Below are 5,724 nucleotides of genomic sequence, written 5' to 3' on the forward strand. Positions count from 1 at the left end.
AAAAAAAAAAAAAAAAAAAAAAAAAAAAAGTCCACAAGTAAGATGTTAAAATCTCTGAAAAGGAACAAAATACAATTACAAATCGCTTAAATGAATATCCTAAAAATCAAAAAACCAGAGATTACGAGAAGTGGTTACGATTTTTATGGCTTTAACTTTTCTTTACTCACGATGATGAATTCTGTTTCTTCTTTTTCTTTTCCAAACAATTCTGTTTCTTCTTATGCAGGAATTTAAAGAAACTTCAGGTATGCATCAGATAAATCTGACGAGATGTTTCTGAAAAAGTATTTTTTTCCCTTCTTCTTGTTTCCATTTTTTCTGAATATCACAAAATTTTAAGACTTTATGTTCATAGTAAAATGATATTTTCTATAGGATCGAGAACGTATGGAGATATAAGAAGAGACGATGGTGACTCATAATCTAAAGGAAAAGTAGAAGTGTCAAGAAATCAAGGTTGAAGGAGAATGTTTTGATGATGAAAAGAGAGAGATGGAGAACGAGAAGAAAATGAATACGAATCTTGAAGAAATTCTCATAGCTAATTCTTTTTAACTTTTTTTTTTTAATAATTCTTTTGATCTCTCAGTTCATCTTCTTCCGTCTTCTTCTTCTTACTTTGTTTTAAGTCTCTTTAAATTTTGTAATTTCTCTTTCATCGTCACATGTAATATAATGTAAAAATATTTTATTTAGTTTATCTATTTAACATCAATTTATGTACAAATTACGGTTGGTCCGCCCTACGTGCGGATTGGTGAATATATAAAATAAATATTTTTTACTAAAATTATTTGAATTTTATTTAAAATTCTTAAAATTATTTTAAATTTATAATTATAAACATATTTTTATCAAAATATCATATTTTGAAATTTAATAAATTTTGTTGGTTAAATTTGAAACTAACCGTAACATCCATTTTTTTGTTAGGATACAAATATATTAAATAAAAAGAAATTCAGGAAAAAAAAATTATTTTCCTAATTTTTATTCTAAGTTGGCTATTTATTTTAGATATTTATATGTTTTTGTTATTTTACGTATTTAGGGCTATGTTATATTTTCATCAAATTTAGTTGTTATATAGAGATATTCAGATTTTTTTTTTTTTGAAAACTTTTTTGATTATTTATTGATATTTAATTGTTGTTTTCCTTGTGGATAATCGCACGTACAAAGTAAATAAGACAATATTGTAAACTAACATAAAATGTTGCAGTTTTTTTTTTTGAACTTTAAACATTTGCATAAACTGAAACAAAGATCTATAGTACTTGCTGGTTTTATTTTACATTCATAAGCTAATCAAATGCACATAAAAGACACCAGAAAGTTAAGATTTAAGTTCAAAAACAGATGTAGAAGAAAATGTTGCGATCACATAGCCATTGCATATAAAAAGAGAACCCAATAATTATTTATCTAAGATGCTGCCATGATCAAAGAGGTAACTTCATTTATCCCCTTCAATACCAAGAAAAAATGAATTCTCCATATATCATCTGTTACTACCGTGTTAGGCATGCTTAGCATTACGCGAAGACACCAACTCACGCTTCTTTGTCACTCTCTTTTTACTCTCCTTAGATTTCCCATTAGCAGATTGAAAAGCTATCCCTTCAGCTCCCCAAATAGCCTTTGACAACTAATATCACTTTTGTTAATGAGGATTCGAAGCAGAAGCTTGTTCACCCTGTCATTTTCGTAGTTGTATATTTCTTTATCATAGTCTGGAGATTCTCCTTGAACTGTCTCAAGGTAACATCAAAGCTAAGAGAACCCTTCATGGAATTATAGAGTGAGCGCCTGTCTTCTAGTGGATTCTTCCCATTGTAATCAATTATACCTTGTAGAAAAACAATTTCATCTTTCTCACCAAAAAGTCTTTTGAAATTTGATCTCATTTCTCACCTTGTTTATATATTTTCTTGGCTCTCTTCGAACTCACGTCGGTTGAGACCTCCTCCAACCAGCCGCTTCCTCCTTGACAGTTGAACCTTATCGGAACTCCTTGGTTGATGATCTTCCGGCTCGGACCATATTTGTTTCTCGCCGCTTGAAGATAAGGTTGGAACCCGGTTAGCACTTACGGTGGCTGGAATAAAAATTCTCCTGAAACAGAATTGAGAAGGTTTCATAATCAAGAAGCGGAAGCTAAATGCTGATTAAAAAATCATATAGAACAGCTAGCAATGTTGACGGTAGGTCTCTATTATCAAATGCTTAAGAAAAGACTCACTTTTGAATCAAAGTAATAGCATATCAACGGACATGAGTTCATCACCGGCGCTTCCCAGAATCACCGCAATCTAACCTCAACTGTGGAAGAACATCTACCGGATTTCATATAAGCGAGAAAAACTTTAGAGTTGGCCATTTCACAAAAAATAATTTTTTTTTATCACATCACAAAAAATAAATCTATTGCGTTGTTTGAACTGATTGATAAGATGATTTCGAGTGGAGGAATACTTACCTTTTTATAGTCGCAGGTACACCACCTCGCTGAAGAAAATCTCGCATTGAAGGCTATATCATGATTAATTGAATTAATAAGAGATTTAACACGAAGATTCCATAACGTTTCGGTGGTGATAATGTTTTCGGTGGTGAAGACGAAGTTCAGAGGTCGCGATGAAACGAAGAACAATGACGAACACTGAACTTGTGAAGCTGGTTTGTTCAAAATGAGGCCCAAAACAATAGCAAGCTCACAAAAAATAAACGATGACTTTCTGATTAAATGAAACAGTAATTTTAGTTACCGTGACACGTGTTGGCATGTCGTTCAACAAATTTCCTAGGTGGAATCTGATGTGGCACGTCCAAGAGGGAAGAGAATCCTATTTTATATATAAAGATGTTAATACTAGTTTGAATCAATAATTACAAACGATAAAAAAATATTTTAATTTTAATATTAATTTAGCTTTAATAATTATAAATTATATAAATATTTAAAATCATTTATTTTAATCGATGAATATATACATCACTTTAAAAGACCGATGTAAATGTTGGTATCATTTTTTACAATCGATATATATTGGAATCATTTAGAATAAATGATGTAAATATTAAATTGTTTTTGGTATCATTTGCTAACATCACCACTTTCAGAGTCATTTATTTAAATGAATCAAAACTTATTTACATCATCTATAACTAATACAAATATATAAAATAAATGATGCTAAACAACCATTTTTTTGTAGTGCAAGCCCCGTCTTGTGAATATGCAGGCGAATGCAAGAACAACTATTATGGAGGCGTTAAAGGATCATAAAACATTTTATTATGTATAGTGAGAGACGATTATATCTTCGTTGATGCACACCATGAAACGGGAACAGTAGCTACTGTTCTGCGCAGTGAGATTTAGGTCAACTTCGATAGTTCGAATCCAGTCTTTTTCATCGAAAAGAGTTTTATCTTCTTACCTAATTTTTGCTCATGTGACCTTTTGTCTCGGATTTACATAGTAAACTTTTCCCAGACATGAGACAACCAAAATGAATGAAACGTGCCTTTTTATTTGATTAACGAATATAGTTTGTTCTAACATGCTTTGTTTTATTCTTTTCTGATTTCAAAGGCCCTGTAGGTTAAACCAACGATTATTTTGTCACATTATACAATGTGTCAAAGGATAATTTAGTGGCAATTGACAGACAAATAGTTAAGATTATTACATTTCCCAGTTCGTTCAAATGGATTAAGTATACAATTTGGAGAAATTTCATCAAACTGACTCGTGAATATCCTAGTATATAAAAAGAGCTAAATCATTGCTTCCTAAGCCTATCCACATGTGCACAAATATTCAGGACCAACCAATACGCCAGGTCATCACGAAGTGGACTTCCAATTAAAAAAAACGAAATCTTCGCGGCCCAGTCCATAGCCTCATCTCGCAGCCTCTCTTGATACGGATTTTGTCACAGCCCATTAAACCCACCTCCCAGACCAATCCAGAGACGCTCTTACGGTTCGGGTTATATCGCCCCTTTCTCTGAAATCATCATCCCTAACCCGAAGCGCCGTCTCGATCTCTTTCTCGATTCTCTTCCTCTCCCCCAACTCATCCCCCATAACCCCTCCGATGAGAGTTCTGGTACTTCAATGTGCTCTCATAAATCCTCCATTCAAGATCCCTACAGACCTTCCACATCCCCTCTCCGTCTCGATGATATCTAGATCCCTATTTATACCCTTACCTCAGATCGTAAAATCCATACTCGTACCTCAGATCGTAAAATACATACCCTCATCATGGCGACAACGGTGAAAACGACTGCGATCCGCACCGGCAAAGCTTCTCCTCCTCACCTCTTCCGACATGTTTCACCAGGGCCAGACGATTCCACCTTGAAGTTTAGGCTTCTTCATTTATGGGAAGCTCGCAAGAATATCAAAGGAGGACCAGGGATCCTTCTTGGGATCGAGATGCTTATGATCGATGCGGAGGTATGTCTTTATTTTTCATTATATTAGCGAACATTAGGTTGAGATGTTAGCGTATGTTGGAAAACAAAAATTTGATTGATTAAAATAAAAACTTGATTGATTCATAAAAAACTTGATTGATTAAACTAAAAACTTAATTGATTCGTTTGAATTATATTACCGTCTCTTTGATTGGTTTTCCTTGGCCTCTTTTCGAGAAAAAAAAATTGATTGATTCGTTTGAATTATATTACCGTCTCTTTGATTGGTTTTCCTTGGCCTCTTTTCGAGAAAAAAAAATTGATTGATTCGTTTGAATTATATTACCGTCTCTTTGATTGGTTTTCCTTGGCCTCTTTTCGAGAAAAAAAAATTGATTGATTCGTTTGAATTATATTAGTGTATCTTCGATTGATTAGAGAGATTTGTTTCTGTTGCTTTAAACGCTTATAATTTTAATCACTCTGAAAAAAACACTTGGTTTTGCTTATCTTTTATTATATATTAGCTTATCTTTGATTGGTTTTTCCCTTTCATTATTCACTTAAGAGTGCTTTGATAGAGATCAGATTAGTATAGAACATGGCTTCGTGTAATACCAAAACTGTAAAGTTTGTTTTTGTTGGCGCTTATAATTTTATATCACTCTGGAAAAAATTGATTGATTCGTTTGAATTATATTGGCGTATCTTTCATTGATTAGAGAGATTTTTTTTCTGTTGCTCTAAACGCTTACAATTTTAATCACTCTGAAAAAAACACTTGGTTTAGCTTATCTTTGATTATCTTTTAGCTTATCTTTGAGTGGTTTTCCTTTTTCATTATTCACTTGGGAGTGCTTTGATAGAGATCGGATAAATATTTGAACGCTTATAATTTTATTTGAACGCTTTCAACTGACTCGATATTGTATCTCTGTTCTGTAGGGTAATTTGGCTCAGGGGTTCATCGGTCAGAACCGTCGCAACCAGTATGAGAAAGAGCTCCAGCGTGGGAGAATCTACACACTGACAAACTTCTATGCATCCAACAGCAAGGTGATGTACCATGTTGCTTATCAGAGGCTGGTAATTTGCATCTCACACGCTTATGCCCTGTCAAAGGATGAAGAAGACATTGAAGGCATTTTGACAGAGCGCTTCAGGGTCCGTTCCTTTTCAGAATTTGAAGCCAACTGCGATCTCAGAGGGGATCTTCACGGTACGGTTTAAATATTTTCTTATCATGTTTAACCATTCCAATCGGTTAACTTTGTATTGCGTGTAACTGTTT

The sequence above is a fragment of the Brassica oleracea genome, chromosome C6 (assembly GCF_000695525.1).
Source record: "Brassica oleracea var. oleracea cultivar TO1000 chromosome C6, BOL, whole genome shotgun sequence".
In the NCBI taxonomy this organism is placed as follows: domain Eukaryota; kingdom Viridiplantae; phylum Streptophyta; class Magnoliopsida; order Brassicales; family Brassicaceae; genus Brassica; species Brassica oleracea.